Source organism: Balaenoptera borealis (assembly GCF_965194805.1).
Source record: "Balaenoptera borealis genome assembly, chromosome: 6".
Classification (NCBI taxonomy): domain Eukaryota; kingdom Metazoa; phylum Chordata; class Mammalia; order Artiodactyla; family Balaenopteridae; genus Balaenoptera; species Balaenoptera borealis.
The window spans coordinates 78532087-78551253 of record NC_138863.1 but is presented as its reverse complement, the minus strand read 5'-3'; positions in this window follow the sequence as shown (position 1 = coordinate 78551253).

Genomic DNA, 19167 nt, shown 5'->3' with positions numbered 1-19167 from the left:
CTTCCCAAGATACATTTTAAAGTAACCTCCCTGATTTTTCTGAGCCCTAAATTTGAGAACCATTGATTCAATATTAGTGAGATGATACTTAACATATGCAAACATATTGCTTTACAGAATTTAAAGAGAGCACAAAGGCCCATCTGTCCACTGGCACAGCTACATGCTGGCAGTAACTGAGTGGCTAACCACACAGCTTTCTCTGACCCCTGGTGGTCTTTCCCAAACAGTGAATTCCCTCAATACTCACATGTGTACAATGCAACTTATGGCAACCATGCAATTGCAATTTTCCAGGACAGTTCCAATAGTATGGACAGTTCCATACCATTTCATTCTTTTCAATAAATGTAGCCTATCTAAATGAATTAATCTTTTATAATTCTGCAGCAGAAAAATATTTTGATATTAAATCACCTATTTGGAAAAAAAACCCTCATTTACCCCTGCCCTTTCCACATCATTCAAGCAGCACTAAGAACATTCTATATGCACTCTCCTCCAGATTGGGGTGACACACAGAGAGAGGAATTAGTGAAATTCTAGGCTTTAAGCTTTTAAGAAGGCTTAAAAAAATTCGTGACAGAGGCAATAGTCTGAAATTAAAGCACTTTTTTAAAAAAATTTATTTATTTATTTATTTATTTATTTATTTTTGGCTGTGTTGGGTCTTCGTTTCTGTGCGAGGGCTTTCTCTAGTTGCGGCAAGCGGGGGCCACTCTTCATCGCGGTGCGCGGGCCTGTCACTGTCGCGGCCTCTCTTGTTGCGGAGTACAGGCTCCAGACGCGCAGGCTCAGTAGTTGTGGCTCACGGGCCTAGCTGCTCCGTGGCATGTGGGATCTTCCCAGACCAGGGCTCGAACCCGTGTCCCCTGCATTGGCAGGCAGATTCTCAACCATTGCGCCACCAGGGAAGCCCCTAAAGCACTTTTGAGTTGTGTGAAACAGAATCAGAAAGAAGTGTTGTCTTTGTGAATTGTTTTTAATTCTACAAACTTGATTTTGAAGATCAAGAGCCAGGTTTGAGAGAGAATAGTCTTTATAAAAGACCAGAGTGGCAAAGAAGGCATCATGATGGCAAGAATAATCTTTTCACAGATAGAACAGGAAGTTCATTTTTTTTTCCTGCTAGTGGTGGGAAAGAAGCTAAGTGAACGTGACTAAGGTTTGCCATGGATTGTCTTTGAGAAAGGGCCTAAGGTCCTGGGCCAAGTTCTGAAGTGTGGAGTGGGGGTGGTTGACTGAAGAGAGAAACTCCTAGTAAATTGGGCAAGAGTTGAATCTTGGAGCAGAAGGGCTATTACATGGCTTCCTGGGATATAGCCTGGGAGTTTACAAACCTCACAGCAAAGCCCCCTGTGACACATGAATGGCAGAATAACTGTGTAAGTGGATGAGCCTGAGGGTAGTCAGCTGACTTAGAGAGGCTCACTGATGGGTGGAGGATACAGAGTGACTTTGCTAGACCCAGAAGCCAACAGAAAAGGGTCCCTAGAACCCTTCAGCCACTGAGGCCAATGAACAGACGTGTGAAATGAATAACTCAAGGAAGGCACACAAAGACAAGCACGTTTTCCTACCCCATGCCAGGATATTACCTATGTGATGTGTGTCTTGAGGTTTTAGGTCACACTCAAGGAGATGGAAATGGAATGAAAGAATCTCAAATTTGCCTGAGTGTTTGCCTGAGTGTTTTCAGACAGAAGACATGAAATATTAAACTGGAAGTCACTGCATCATATAGTCTGTGAAACGTCAAATTTAATACACCTTCATGAGACTTCATATGAGCAAATTCATGAATTAATAAAAGAATATTTTGTTAGACCACATGTCTTGATTTTTTTGACCTAGAAAATATGGTCATCCTATTTAGACTAGGCTATCCTACCTTATATTTTCCTAGAATTGTTCTTTGGATATTCTAGGCTGTGTAACTTTCAACTCTCCAACTGATTTAAGAGCAACACGTCCTCTATTCTCCCTCTTACACCTTCTACATCTCTGAACATAGGAAAGTACAGAATGAATGGATGAATGAATGAATGGTCTGCTCAAATATGTATGGAATCCCAATTCCAATAAATTAGTTGCTGAGGAGGCATACTAATGAATAAAACAACAAGAAAAGTATACTTGGGATTTTCTTCCTTAAAAAAAATTAAGGTGGCCTTTAATATGGGTATTTATACGACCTGAACATAAATAAATCTTGTTAAAACAACAATCTGTTAAGAGTGTCACTTGTCTCTTTTTTCCTGCTCTGGGCACCAGAATCTTGATAATGATAGTCAACTCAGGACTACAAATCTAGAGTTTGATCTAGAGTGTTCTTTATATTGGAAATAAAAAGATTAGGGTTAGTAGAAAGTAGTTGAACACCCACCAGGGGAAAAATGTATATACATTTTGCCATAGAATATATTATCCTTTTTTGTTGTTCATATCAGTTATTTGTCATTTTGGTTCTATACTTTATGAGGCAGAGACTACTGTCTAATTATCAAATGACCTGGGCCCTTAGCTAGACCACTAACTCCCTTGCACTTAGGTTTGGCCATGTGTCTGATTTCTAGTTAATAGGATGTGCTTGGAAGTGGAACCCAGCCTGGTTCCTAGAAGCCGCCCACATGTAATAATATTCTATAATCTTTCCCTGTCTGGTTCAATCTAAGTGAATATGGTGCCCTTGGAGGTCTTATGTTGAAGATGGCAAAATGACAAAGTGGAACAAGCCTGGATTCCTGAATCATCACTTGGAGAAGAGTTGTCCACCAACAAGAAGCACCCATTTTGGGACACTGAGTGAGCAAGAAATAAACTATCACATTAAATCACTGAACTTTCAGGAATTTCTTATTTCAGTAGCATTAACTAATATATTTTACTTATAATTTCATATAACATTCCACAAATATTATACAGTGAGGCTATGATGTAAATTTCCAGTTTCTCCCTCAATAAGAAATTGGTGAAAGCACTTAGATGAATAGACTCTTGTGTTATTCAAGCAAAAATATACAAAACAACTCAAATCGTTAGAGTATAATATAATTGCTACTTTATATTAAGAACCTACTACATTCTAGGTATGATAATAAGCACTTTGCATTTATCATCTCATTTAATACTTATTTATGGTTTTATATTTAGGTTCTAAGATTATAAACTCAGGGAGACTAAGTTCCTAGACCAAGATCATACCATTGGTAGGTGGCAGTAACAAGATTCAAACCCAGGCCTGTGATTCCAAACCTTAAGCTCTTGAACTCAGTGGTATGCCCTGCATCTTTTGCTTACTTTCTATTCCAGTGTGGTCTGTGGTAGGGTATTCTTTTCTTATGTCAGAGCCTTACTACTTTTTTTTTTGTTTCCATCTGGAATTGTGCCATATTCATTTTATGTATTAGATTTAAACATTTATAATTCTTTTTTTTTTTTTTTAAAGGTGTAAACTCTCAAAGAGTCCCTGAAAATACTTTCCACAAGTCACATACTTTTCTTGCTGGTCCATAATGAGAGCCATTTGTTTTCTGATGGGAAGGATGGGTTTTTTGGTTTGTTTGTTTTTGCTCCTTTTGGAGGGAAGAGTAACTTCATGCTTGGAATCCAAATTGAAAGTGGATGCCCCCGTTGGATAAAACATGGATGCCCACTTTATTACAATCCCATCTGGCTGTAGCAGCTCAGCAATATTACTACAAACAATTTCATACCTCATGTTGTGAATGCTGTTCCAATTATCTGCTGCTATAGATGACTATCCAAATAATCAGTGATTTTTAAAATAACTTGTTCTTGTCTCTCCTAATTCTGTGGGTTTACTGGGTTCAGCTGGGTGATTCTAATTTGGGGTCTCTAAGCAGTTAAAGTTAGATGTTGGCTGGAGCTGGAGTTTTCTGAGAACTCAACTGGATGTCCAAGGGAGTTTTTTCTGTCCTGTTTGGTGCCTGGACTGAGGTGGCTTAAAGCTGAGGGCTCCCTGAGAATATCAATTCACATGGTCCCTCCATGTGGCTAGCCTGGGCTTCATGATAGTTTGAAGGTCTCAGGGAAATCAGAGTTCTTTTATGATAACAGTCTTTCCCTAGAGTGAACATTCTAAGAGATCAAGGTGAAAGTTGCAAGGCTTCTTCTGACCTAGCCTTGCAAGCCATGCAGCATCACTTTCACTGCAACCTGCTGACTCTGTGATAACCAACAGAATTCAAGAGAAGGAAGTACACACAGGCATGAGTACTGGGAGGCATGGTTCATTGGAAGACCTCTGGTTTACTTGGGAGAATCTTTCCATTGGCATTTGTATTATGGATTTTTTTTTTTTTTTTTAGTGTAAAAAGATCATTTTATTTTATTTTATTTGAACATCTTTATTGGAGTATAATTGCTTTACAATGGTGTGTTAGTTTCTGCTTTATAACAAAGTGAATCAGTTATACATATACACATGTCCCCATATCTCTTCCCTCTTGCATCTCCCTCCCTCCCACCCTCCCTATCCCACCCCTCTAGGTGGTCACAAAGCACCGAGCTGATCTCCCTGTGCTATGCGGCTGCTTCCCACTAGCTATCTATTTTACGTTTGGTAGTGTATATATGTCCATGCCACTCTCTCACTTTGTCCCAGCTTACCCTTCCCCCTCCCCGTATCCTCAAGTCCATTCTCTAGTAGGTCTGCGTCTTTATTCCCATCTTGCCCCTGGGTTCTTCATGACCATTTTTTTTTTTTTTTTTTTTTAGATTCCATATATATGTGTTAGCATACAGTATTTGTTTTTCTCTTTCTGACTTACTTCACTCTGTATGACAGCCTCTAGGTCCATCCACCTCACTACAAATAACTCAATTTCGTTTCTTTTTATGGCTGAGTAATATTCCATTGTATATATGTGCCACATCTTCTTTATCCATTCATCTGTCGATGGACACTTAGGTTGCTTCCGTGTCCTGGCTATTGTAAATAGAGCTGCAATGAACATTTTGGTACATGACTCTTTTTGAATTATGGTTTTCTCAGGGTATATGCCCAGTGGTGGGATTGCTGGGTCATATGGTAGTTCTATTTTTAGTTTTTTAAGGAACCTCCATACTGTTCTCCATAGTGGCTGTATCAATTTACATTCCCACCAACAGTGCAAGAGGGTTCCCTTTTCTCCACACCCTCTCCAGCATTTATTGTTTGTAGATTTTTTTGATGATGGCCATTCTGACTGGTATGAGATGATATCTCATTGTAGGTTTGATTTGCATTTCTCTAATGATTATGTATTATGGATTTTTGATTAGGTTCCCAAAAGTGTAGTTTAGTTCCCTCAAAATCTTATGGGTCCTTCCATCACTGTATTTTGGTCAAGTTCCTCTAGGTCAAAGGGAATTTGGGTGGTATCATTCAGAGACACACTCAAAATTGTCTCTACTCCTCATCATGAATCAGTGGCCTTCTGTTTCCTGGGATTCCACTATTGGTTCTATGTTCCCTTCACTGCTTAACCCAATAGCTCTTTGATCAGAGGTGCTATGTGACAGAATTACTGAGGGGTGAGGGAGGCAGCAAATGTGCAACTTTCATGATCCTAACTCCTTATTTTGCAGTGTTGGGCCTTTTAGGGGTCCAAACGGAGATAGCTAAGTTCAAACTATGTAAGAATGAAGGCACAGAGATAAACAGATGAAGATTAAAATGTCAAAACAGATGAAGATTAAAATGTCAGTTTTATAAGTAAATGTCAGTTTTATTACTGATTTGCAGCTCTGCTTTAGATCTGTAGCCAAAGCAATTGCTAAAAATCCCACGCCCCACCTTCCCCAGAGGTTGAACTTTCCCCCTGCAGAAACCTGCCTGCTAAGGTTATCATATCATGGAGACAAACCAGAATGCAAGAGTCACGTGGCCAGGCTGGCTCCTCAAGAAATCCCAGAAGGGGTGAGCCCAGTGTAGCCAAAGTCACCAATGAAACAAGTCATTTCTCTAGGAGGTAGAGTAAGTGAGGAGGTAGGGAGAGGCTGAAAGTCTCCTCTTTCACTCATCTCTTTATGGAAAATATGAGATCAGGGGAATGTGTGCTTTCCTGTACTTAGTACTTGGACACCTCCCCTCCCCCAGGGATGTTGGGGAGTAAGCACAGAGCACTCGGAAATTCCCAGCATTCACACTTCTCATTGCAAGGAGGGCTGTTGGTGGCTTGCAGTGGCTTGCCAGACTTCCTGAATTAGACACGTATATAAGTACCCTACCCACCTCTGAACCTTTTTATATTGCTTCAAATATACCATTGTAATTACCAAACAAAATTGCATCTACATAAATGAGGTAGGAAGATAAGGACACATACAGCTTGGAATTTAGGTTTATGATCCAGAGACTGATTATACTCTTCAACTATGACCTAGTAATTCCACAGGTTTTTCCTGGGATGTTTCATTTGAAGGACTGTTTGTCATTGTTTCGTACAAATGAAGCAGGAATAAGTATCATATATTTTATATATAGATATATGAATATGTGGGTATGAATATGTGTGTAAATTGCCTGTTCATGGTAGGATATACAAATATAAATGTGATGTGTATGTCTTCCTAACATAAATATTTCATTGGTTTCTGTTAGGAGTTTTGAAACTGGAGGTTTGGACCCTTGTGTGTTGCTGTTGAGATCCCTCTCACCCCTAATTTGCACATTAAACGTGTATGTGTGCTTCTTTATAGCTCTATAATTGTCACATTTGCATAATATATGTGCTCAGTAGACAAAGAGCTTATTTTCCTTTTAAATTAAAATTTCAAAAGTACGAATCCATCTTTGGAGGTGAGAACACTGATCAAAGGATGCAATGATACTCATTAACACCAGGCGATGAAAGCCTGTTGTAAATATGGTGAGCAGTGAGTTCTGGTGGTGGGCATGGGGAACTATGCAATGGGCTTTACAAGCCACAACTCCACCACAGCGCTGCCTGACGAGCAGCCAGACCCTACCCTGGGTCTCCAGTAGTTACCCAACATCCCAGGAACGTTGTACACATTAGTTTCTATGAAACAATTTTTTAAGATCATGTAAGTAGATAAGGAGCAAAACAGAAGGTCTTTACCATCCCATTGCATTTTATGTTGAATAAATACTTACATAGCCCATATCAAGTATTGTTCTAGGCACTTGACACCCATTAGCTCATCCAGTCCTTATAGCCAACCTGTAAGTGAGACACTCCTACTAGCCGTGTTTTAGAAAGGGGAAATGGAGGCAGAGAGAAGTTAAGTAGATCTCCTAAAGTAAACCAGCTGGACTTGAACCCAGGCAAGGCTGGTGTGAAAACCCATGCGTTCAGTCACTCCACCTTGCTCCCTCTGGCCTGAGCACATAGTGCCTGATAGTGTTCTGGTCCTAGCCATTGTACTGTTCACCTAACCTAAAGCAAATTATGTCATCTTGCTGGGCTTCAAAGTCACCTTCCTTAAAAGATGATTGGTTTATAGCTATTCTTTATTAAACACATCCTAGTGGTAGGGTGGGAACAAATGAAATAAACTATGAGCTTCTCAAAGTTTTTACCCTGATTCGATATAGAATTTTAAATGTCTGCAAGTCTTTTTGAGTATTTTTAAGGGAAACTTATCAATTGTAGAAAATTGTAAACAAATGTCTGGCCTTGTTATGCTATTCTAATTGTAGCAAGTAAGATTTGAGGCAAATTGAATGAGTTGATCTACATAACATGAAAAGGCTTTGATAGAAAGTTTCCAAACTTGAAGCTCTATCCCCTCCAGGCTATTATTTAGCTTTATGAATTGCTTCCTCCATGTTCTATCAGATGCCTTCTTAGTAGTTTAGCTCCTGAAATGAATCCATCTACTCAGTTGTGTTCCCGTGTCCAGACCTTAAACTCTGGCCACCATTATTAACACTAATTGGTAGGCTCAGCAGAGAGGCTGAGGGCTGAATGAGCTCCAGGAACAAAAGTAGGTTCTCTTCTTAGAACTGTGTGAATGAAAAGGGTGGGAAAGGTCAGCTTGCTGCTGCCTGCCCTGAATCCAATGTGGAAGAAAGGACTTCATCTGGCATACCTCCCAGCAAACCCAATTTAAAAGAAATGCCACGAGGCAAAATTGTCTCTTTGGATTTATCAGATCATATAGATCCTAGTTATAGAGAAACAGACAAAAAAGAAACCAATCTGTTCCATACCCTCTTGGCCAAAATTAGATTATGTTTAGACAATGGCTTTGCATGCTATGAATGTTGCCTGTGGAGCCCTGGCCCTGTGACTTTGCTCTGCTTGGAGCTTCCATTACTGTTGAACTCAGCCAGTGACTCACTCCAGGATCCTAGGGAGGTCTGGCAGTCATGGTTCTAGGGCATTCTGTACCCATGGTGCCAAAGGACAGGAAGGGCAGGAGCAGGAGGGCTCTCCAGATTCGATTAAACAGAGGAGAGACTCTCGGCAGCTGCTATGGGAAAAACACACGCAACTTTCCTTTCATTGTGGCAGTGAAATTGTGAGATGGATAGTTTTTATTGGAGCACAAAGATGGGAGAAATTTCTGTGGGGATTTCTGCTCAGGTTTTTGGCGAATAGGAATGCATGAGTGAATTTAGGTAGAAGTAGAAAAGTAAATACTTAATGGATTCCAAGACAGTGCCTTTAGCTGGTGATCACTAGCTTCAAAATCTGCATAATCTGATTTCTGAAAAATTTCAAATAAAAACCACAAGTGGCTTTTCCCTCTGCTCAGAAGAGATCTAGGTGTAAGAAGTTGGATAACATGTAGACCGTGGCACAATACTTTAATACAGTCCAAAGCCTTTTATCAAATGAACTGATCTAATGATGAAATTGAGTACAGGGTAATTCAACTCAATCATAATGTTCAAGTACACAGAAAACACATTGAAGACACAACTCATATCAATGATCAAAAACTCTCCAGTTTGTGCTTGTTTTATTTTTTGTTTTTTTAATTAAGCTCATCAAACACTTGAAACAGACAAATGTGTTTCAAAGGCCCTTTAGGTGTCAAAGCAAACTCGAATAACACCATAAACTCAATGAACATTCATGATCACTTTTTGATAATGAAAATGGAATTAATGATATAAACATCTAAAGAATTGCCAAATTTTTTTCTAAACCTATACTCCCATTTTCTAAATCTAGATTCTCCTTTTCCTTTGTAATTGATTTGGCTGGTCTTTCTTGATGCTTGGATGAGTTTATCAGCCCTTCCCCATACAGATTTCCTCCATCCCTACAACCATGGAGAAACTCAAGGAAGAGTTGTGCCTTGGTTTATAGCTTCTCATGCCCTGACATGCTGAGTCACTGCTGCTGGTTAACACAGAAAGACTATGGCAAACTAAGATCTATGTGAATGTTACAACTTTGGGATTCTTCTAAAATATATTTTATTTTTGTACCATGTACAGAATCACTGTAGTGGATATCTTTTAATTGACCTGTATGAATGTGTGTAAAGTGTGACATAATCACAATACAAGGAATACACTTCTTTACTTTAGCTGCTCCTTCAGTTCCTGGATAAAAACAGCACAAAGGAATTTTCTGGAAGTGTTGGCAGCTAAGCAGTTAGATCAGTGTTTTTTCCTCCAAAACTACCTTTTTATGTAGGAATTTCATAGCATGTCATAGACGTTGCCAGAACCTTCGTTCAGCAAACTGACATTAGAACCCTAATAAATTAATTTAATGAAAAAGGAGACGTACTTCTAAAGCACATGTGTGGTGAGACTAACGTCCTAAGGAATTGTTGATTGTAGCAGATGTGCTTCACCTGTAGAAATGATAAAATCTAGAAAGCTTTTACTTCTCCTGAAGATCACAACAATTTGGCTTTCAGACATATCATGGAGAATGTATTCACCAAAGGCACAAAAATGAATGTTAACCCTGTAAGTACTGGTACATTATTTAAGGTATACCATCAGTGCTTTCCTTTTCTGGCGGAAAAAGCCTAAACCATACCCTTGCTCCTACCATTTTGGTGGAACTTATGCTCCTAAAGTTCTGATGTAATAACTTTTTAATAGTGGTCCAAGACTCCTTACTCCACTATGATAGTACTGGCTGGGACAAACAGAGCAGACAAATAAGGAAGAATCCTGGCCATCTGACTGCATTTGTGGTAAGTCCCACTGATGCTTCATCCTTTTTCTAGATGAGCACATCAAGAATAACAACAAAGAGGATAGATGCTCCAAGGGCCACTAAGTGAGACTTATTCCCCACTGCTGAGGCATTCTACCCTGCTGCCTTACTGAGGACTGACTCAACCACTGGGCCCAGTACAAGCCCCCAGCGTGCACTCACAAGGACTGATTCCTGACCACTGCAGTCAGTAGGGTAACTAGGAGGCTGTTCAGAGCGTGTGACCCTGAGTACTGGGAGGACATTAAAGATCTAGATCAGTGTTGGCCAATAGAAATATAATGGAAGCCACATGTGTAATTTAAAATTTTCTAGAAATCACATTAAAAAGGTAAAAAGAAACAGCTACTAATATTAATAATATTATTATTAATATTATTAATTTTAATAATAAATTTTACTTAACTCAGTATACCCAAGATCTTATTCAGACTCACCAGTTGTCCTACTAATGAAGCTTTTCTGGTCTAAGATTCAGTCTAGAGTCTCCTTTAATCTGAAACAACTCCATAATCTTTGACTTTCCTGACCTTGAGATTTCTGAGGAGTCCTGCCCAATTGTTTTGCAGATATCCCTTAATTTTGGTTTGTGTGATATTTCCCCATGATTAGATTTATGTTATGTGTTTTGGACCAAGTGCTACAGAAGTGCTGTGGTGTCCTTCTTGGTGCATCATATCAGAGGCATATGATGATTTGCCCTATTACTGGTGATTTTAACTTTTTTCAAAATTGAGATATATTTGACATATAACATTATATTAGTTTCAGTTATACAGCATATTGATTTGATATATGTGTATATTGAAGCGGTCACCACGACAAGTCTAGTTAACATCCATCACCACATATATTTGTATATATATTTTTGGCTGCGCCATGCAGCTTGTGGGATCTCAGTTCCCCCACCAGGGATTGAACCCGGGCCATGGCAATGAAAGCCCAGAATCCTAACCACTAGGCCACTGGGGAACTCTGTATAATTTTTTTCTTGTGATGAGAACTTTTAACATCTACTCTTTTAGCAATTTTCAAATATACAATACAGTATTATTAACTGTAGTCACCATGCTATACATTACATCCCCAGGACTTATATGTACCTTTTCAGCCCTTTTACCCGTTTCACCTATCCCCAGATTCTGCCTTGATAATTTTAACTTTAATTACTTGATTCAGGTGGTGTCTGCCAGGTTTCTCCACTGTAAAGTTATTTATATTTACTAAATTACTAACTTATGGGGAGATACTATGAGACTATGTAAGCAAAAAGTTTATTACAGTTTTGTTCTCTAATTTTAGCATTCATTGATGACTCTTGCCTGAAACAATTATTACTGCAGTGTTTGCCAAATGGAGATTTTCTGTTTTCAACATTCCTTCAACATTTATTAGTTGCAATTCTGCTAATGGTTCAGGAGAACTCTCTTTTCTTCCTTATTTGTTTATTTGTATTAGTATGCACTCAAATTCTTATTTTATTCAATGGGCTATAATTCATTGCTAAGGTTATTTATTTTGTTGCTCAAATTGTCACAGTTTGGCCATTTGGAACCCCTTAACATTGGTCCTTGTGTCCCTTCAACATGCTCTCATCCATTTTTGGAGCACTTCCTTAATTTTTGGTATTACAAGATATCCCAGGTTCATCTTATACTTTCCTTGCCCAGGAATCGGCCATTGATAAGGAAGCTTGGTTCCTTTTAGTGGAGAAAGGTATTTAGAAGATAACATCTGAGCATTAGGTTTGTTCTTTGCCATGAGGTATTACTGTTCCCAGGCCTCTCTATGAACAGAGCTAGGCTATATATATGTGTGTACACACACACACACACACACACACACGCACGCACGCACACACTTGTTTTCCTCTATATTTATTTCTGTATGTATCTATATAAGTTGAAAACCATGAATTCACAACAATACCTCCAATTCCAATCCAAACACCATAGGGTTCACTATTTTCCTCCTTTTCTTTAACTCCCTTCTCTGACAGTGAGAAACCTGGTCCCAATTACTTGTAGTATATTACTTCTTTGATCAATTCCTCTGAACGTAACCAATCTCCCATAAGTTATCACCACCCATCCTTGCATGGATGCCAACCTCACTGCATTTGGGCTGTGACATGCTGTCAGTGTTGTTCTGTGAACAGGATGCCTTCCTCGTCCTACCTAGACTGTGACACTGTGTGCCTGGCCAGCTCCCCAACTCTTTACCCCTTTTCTGAGCCCACATCTGCATGGAGTGGAGTAAATACCTAAACATAACCAGGGTTCAGTTTAGCAGGGAGGACCAGGAAAGTGGATTTTGGATAGGCAACCAACACTGCCTGCTACAGTGCCCAATCCCATCTTGGTATTAGTAACCCAATTTTACTTTGGGGAACCATGCACCTTCTCAAACTATCCTTGTGATCTGAGTGGGGCAGGACCCATCCTTGGCTCTAGTGAGAGCAGGTTAACCACATTGTAAGTCCTTGACCAATGTGGTTGGTTCAAGACTGGGCACATGACCTAAGTCAGGACAAAGAGAGCCTTGCCTAAAATTGCTGAAAGGATTATATAGAAATAGAATCTCTTTCTACTGATGTTGCCAAGCCTTGGATTGCTGATAGTCATCTTTCTACCACATCTGAAAATGAAGCCAACATAAAGAAAAGCAGATCTATGACTTGGAGAGATAGAAAGATTCCATACATCATTGTTTGAGCATCTTGATCAAGCCATGCCTGAAGTTGGAGACTCCTAGGCTTATCTGTTATATGAGCCAATAAATTCTACTTTTTGCTTAAGCCAGTTTGAGATGGGTTTCTGTCACTTGCAACCAAAAGTGTTCTAATTGATACAGCTGGACCTTAGATAGCTTTTATATACTCCCAATAGCTGAGGAAGGCTTAAGAACAATAATTCTTAGCTTAATATAGTGGGATGAAACAAAGACAATAACTTTAGACTTTAAGTGAAAACTCAATGAAGAATTAAAGGGTCAACAATGGTTGAAAAAAATTTCTATGGACCCTAATATATTTTTAAATTTTATGCCAGACTTACTTAACCAGTCTCTTTTCCACATGTGAAAAATTGACAACAGTACTAAGACTTTAAAATCACAGATCAGGCAAGGAATTATAAGCACTCATTTTAAAGCAGCTTCAGTTCCTTAAGAGATGCAGCTAAGTTTGTTCTTTATCTTCTTTTCCTACACTGGACTTCTATTCATCCTCTAGCTGCAGCCAATAACAAGAACTGTTATTAGACTCTCAAACATATGGCACATATCGCTTTAAAAAACAAACTCATACAAGGAGACTCAGAAGGCCACATCTGGGCATCTCAAGAGAGTGGTTCCAAAAGGAAGTCAGAGGCCCGAAATGAAGAAAATGGGTGTTTCAGTCCAAAAACAATGATTTGTTTTTCTATGTTTATTTTAGTCATCCGTTCGGCATTGGGACGGAAGTCACTCTCCCAGTCAGGCACTGCAGCATCTTGCCTGGGGTTTCCAGAGAAAAGCCAGACAAGGAGGAGCTGAGTCGGCAGGACTCAAGTAGCAACTGTGACAGAAGTAAGCCGCTTTTCCCACAGCTGTGCATCTCACGCTGTCTCCATAAACCTAAAAGCTGGCATTGGGGAAGTTTTCTTTCTTTAAGATGACAGATTGCTCTTTTCCTTTGCCTCGCCTGTGATTCCTGCCCACCCCCAAACCCCATCTGCGTCAGTTCTGCCCTCAGCTTGAGGTGGTGGTGGTGTGACCCAGCCATGCGGTGGAACCGCTCAGTTACCACCAAACTGCCACTCAGTTCCTGGCGGAAGACTTCACAGCCATAATCCTGTAATCTTTTCTTCAAACAATGACTCCATTTCGCTTGAAGGGGTTGAAACGAATGGCTTTTGTCATTTGGAATCTGCACACATCTGGATGAATTTTTAGTTTAAAAAAAAAATCAAACCATAAAAAAGGCAACAATATTCCCTTTTTGAAGACAAATGTGATTTCATCATATCAAACACATGTTAGAAAACTCGGCTCATTCTTATTTTTCCATCCTGCTAAAGGTGACGAAGAGAGCTGAGCTACTTAGTACTCTGCCTCATGCTAATCAGATAAGGAAGGAAGTACGGAGTCAGGGTATAGGTGGACTATTTGTGGCCGCACAGCATTTTAAAGATCCGACAAACAGAAAGCAAATAAATCTATAAAAGGTTGCTGGCAATTTATTTTTAATTATAAGTCAGCTATATTTTTAATTGTAAATTTAGACCTTTTTAAAAAGATAGTCTGTCCAAACTTTTCTCTGGAGACCACAGACCAAAGCCCAAACCCAGGGAAACTCACGTCCCCACCTGGATAAAAGAGAAGCTTCATGACTGAACTTTTTACTTGAATTTCACACTGCTAGAGTGATATGTTTAAGGGAATAAGTGGGCTTTGTACCCCAGTGAGATCTTTGGAAGATAGAAAATATCACTTGGTACCTTTTCTCCGTTAGTTCTTCTGTAATCATTCACCAGACCTAATGGACTTTCCTTCCTAAAGGATTGTCATATTGATTTGCTCCTCTCCATCCCCATTTGTTCAAGGCCCTATCATTTCTCAACTGAATGACTACAAAAGTGTCTTAACTTGTTTCCTTGCTCCAATCTTCTACCCTGCCACAAGAATGCTCTTTCTATTCCATGTTCTAAAGTGTCCTTCCTTTGCTTAAAATTTATTTTTATTTTTATGTTTTACATACTTTTATTTAAGTAGAGTTGATTTACAATGTTGTGTTAGTTTCTGGTGTTCAGCAAATTGATTCAGTTATACACATGCATACATTCTTTTTCACATTTTTTTCCGTTATGTTTTATCACAGGATATTGAGTATAGTTCCCTGTGCTATACAGTAGCACCTTGCTGTTTATCTATTTTATATATAGTAGTTTGTATCTGTTAATCCCAAACTCCTAATTCATCCCTCCCCACCTTTCCCCTTTGGTAACCATGAGTTTGTTTTCTATGTCTGTGAGCCTGTTTCTGTTTTGTAAATAAATTCCTTTGTATCATTTTTTTTATATTCCACATATAAGTGATATCATATGTTATTTGTATTTCTCTTTCTGACTTACTTCACTTAGTATGATAATCTCTAGGTCCATCCATGTTGCTGCAAGTGGCAATATTTCATTCTTTTTTATGACTAAGTAATATTCTGTAGTGTATATATACCATATCTTCTTTATCCACTCATCTGTTGATGGACACAGGTTGCTTCCATGTCTTGGTTATTGTAAGTAATTTCCTTTGCTTAAATTTGATTAATGGCTCCAAGTTGCCTCCGCTGCAGAACACATATGATCTTTTAAATCTGGTCTTGCTAATCTCTCTCACTATCCCCTACTTGATCCCCCAAGATACTGAATTACTCAGGAGCTCTCTTAATTCTCTCTGGTAAGCTTTTCTCACTTGAGCCTATGCATTTGCAGCTTCCTCCACCAGGAACCCACTCTGCTGCTTTGTAGCTGGTTAAATAGCTGCTGCTGGAATTTTAAAACTTAACTCAGATGCAAATGCTTCTCAGACATCTTTCCTGGCTTCCCATCTGCTTCCAGGTAAGGAAACTTTTCTTATCTGCTCCTGTGTTTGCTGCTCTCATAGCACTTTGTATCTTCTTCACTTGTCTTGCTCACTAACTGGGGAAGGGTTGTTTCTTAATTCCTGTATCCCCATTACCTACCATGGTTCTTGGTTTATAGTTGGTGCTCAAAAATGTTGAATGAATGATGTGGAACATGAAGAATTGGTTTTAGTTATATAAAGTTTAATCATTTGTGTTTGGTTGTTTTTAACTGGCAATGGCAATCACCATCTAGGTCATCGTGTAAATCTATTTAGTTTTTAGAAGCCTTGAAATGTATATTGAATCTCTGCCTCAGTCAGCTTTAGCTGTACTGAATTATTCAACACAGAACACTGTAAGGCAAACACATAAATTCACCGTATGGAGCCAATAAAAGGTGTTAAAAACAGGAGGAAAAGTTACTGATAAAGTGTGACAAGGTTTTCAAACAGGGGCAATATTGTCCATTTAAATTGCAGAGACCTTATCCACACTCACTGCAAACAAAGGAATAAAATGTACAGATTTTTTTGGGAATATTTGGAAGATGGAAATAGTCCTAGTACTCCCTGTACCTGAGTCATTATCTTGCAACACTTATTATCAAAATTTATGCCCTACCAACTCTCCAATCCAAACTTCACATCCTAGTAAAGTTGATTTCCTTGCTATTTCCTAAATCTGTTATCTTTAGAGCAGGCTTCATGACCTTGCTCAGATATGCCCCCAATTTGAAATATTCCATCTTCTATCCTTTGTCTAATCAACTTGAGTTCTTCTCTGTCCTTTGTTCTCAGACTAAATCCTACCACCTTCAAAGAAACCTCCCCCCAACTATTCTGGCCCATATGAGTTGTACCTTTTCTGATTTTCCACAGCACTCGTGTCTGCAGGACCCGTGGTGCCCCTCCCATACCCTGATTCCAACAATCCTCATAGCCCTGGGATCTACAACCCATTGACACCTTTTCACTGTCCCCACATCCCTCATGTCTTCCCTCTATACCTGGTATAAGTGACCTCCATGATCAATCATTATTACTCCCTTGAATATGTTTCAACTCTTACTATGATACTTGCTGAGTAAAACCCCAATCCAGGTAGAGTTCTAACTCCTTCCTGTGGGGTAACTGCACTCACATAACTGAGCATGGCTAGAAAACTGTTACCATGCTGACTGGTCTCATTTTGAATACATGAACACTAACTTTGAATGGGTTCTTAATGCTGCCTGGCAATCTTTTTATATTTCCCTATTCCACTTACTCTCCCATTCTCCTAGACCACTAGATCATACTATCATGTGATTATATATTGGTTTGTCCTCCAGTTATTTGAGGAAACTTGTGTTTGCAAGGCTGTATATAACTTGAGGGCAGGAGCCCATCGTCCGAGGCCCCTTTTACATCCTTAATAATTCTAAGCACATGAGCGGTGCCCTGTAAATGGGCCAAGGTCTTTGAATAGTTCCCCATCCCATCCTCAGGATATGGCAAGGAATTCTGAGAGGCTAGGAAGTTCGGCTAAGTGTAGAAGACCCAAAACCGTTTGAAAGTGCCCCTTACAGAGAATATTGACAGTGAGGGTGAAAGGAGAGAGAAAGATGAGGGTCCTTTGTATTCACTGGAGGCAGCCAATCAAGGAGGAGCAGCCGTAGAGTCAAACCACCTGGGTTTGAATGCCAGCTCCACTACTAACCAGCCATGTGGCATGGGGATATTATTAGTTAATCTTTGCATCTATTTCCTTTTTGGCAAATGAGACTAAAAGTAGTACCCAACACATAAAGTTTAGAAAGTTTCCAAGAGATATATATCTCAAGCACTAACACATATAGCTAAATGTCCAATAATATTAGCTATTATTTTCAGGAATCAGAGTGAGGCTGAACAGGTTTGCTTGAGCTTCTCCAGCATAAAAGGCAACATCAATCCTCTAATTCTGGTCACAATATCTCTGGAATATAATGCGTCATTAGGTTTTTGATCCTGAGACCCTAAACACTTGGTTAAGCTCTCCACTGCCAGCTTTCTCACTCTCACCCTATTCATGGGCCTTTCAGTTAAAGAGGCCACTGGTCCATATCTGAGCTGACTTAACTCCTCATGGTCAGACCTGGGTCTTTCAGTTGGCACCACTGGCAGCTGGCCCAGGTAATAATAAAATGTATTGAAATGAATTAGATTCTGGAAAAAGATATAGGCAGTTGGTCCTACTCTGGCAGTGGTGAAAATTTATAGAATTACCTTCACTTTACACTATGGCTGTTTGTATTATAAACATAAATACAATGTCTGAGGAGCAGAGAGACTTATCCAATGGGCCATTTAAAACCCTGTGAGGGTGATATAGCTGGTAACCTGAGCCAAGAAGGACTTTGTTGTTTGGATTAAGCATAAGACAGTCATTTCTGTGCATTTGCTATATCCTCCTTCAGCACCTAGCAATCTCTTGTTGAGTTTTGTGCTGGGCACAAAGGAGGAGATAAGCCAAATGTAAGGCGTGATCCTGCCTTCAAAAAGTTTATAGTCTGGCTGTGTAAGAGACCCTCAAGCACACGCACTCCAAGCTGGGGACACGGTGCGTAGTCAGGTGTTAGGCTGTAGGATAGTAAGTGCTCAGAGAAGAAAGCAGTCAGAAGAGTCAGGAGCCCAGGAAGCTGGCCTTGTTAGTTGATGGGTTCATTCACTTTCCTGTGTTCTCTGAGTCCTGCCAGAGTGCCCACGAGTGTGTGTGTGCCTAAGTGTGGCAGGCAGATTCCGGGCAGAGCCTCCTCCATGATACTGCTGTGCATCTGATTTGAAGCTTGGGTGCTAATGTCTGTAAAATTTAAGTGTTTGATCTAGATATCTAATCTTCTGGTAAACACTTGTAGGATAGCTTTCTGCTTTCCAAAAAAAGTAACACAGGACCTCAAGGGTCCATCAACATTACACGTATACAAAGTTCTTACCATTTTCCTCAACACCAGACACACATACAAAGGCTAGACTATCCCATTACGTGCCCCAGGGAAAACATATATTGATAATGTTGTCATACGTTTAAGGATAAACTCTAGCTCTGACTCTATAAGAAAATGTACAGAGAATTGTTGGGTAAGACAAGAGAAAGAAGTGAGGTGAGGCTGATGACCCAGGGACACACCCACCAATATATACATTTCCTTTTGCTGCTCTTCTCTGCTGTGGCCCTTAGAGTTGGCTTGAATGAACTGTGTTCTGATATGACAAAGTCCCCAAAATCCTGCCCATGAGGAAAGTGAGGGAGTAAGTCACACCTCGGGGGTAACCTCGTTTAGAAATCTCTTTCTTTAAATCATTCATTCTTTCTTCCATTCAGTTACTGACTCTGTAGCCTCTTTAATGTTTAAATGTTATATTTGTTTGGGCAGAGAGAGAAGGA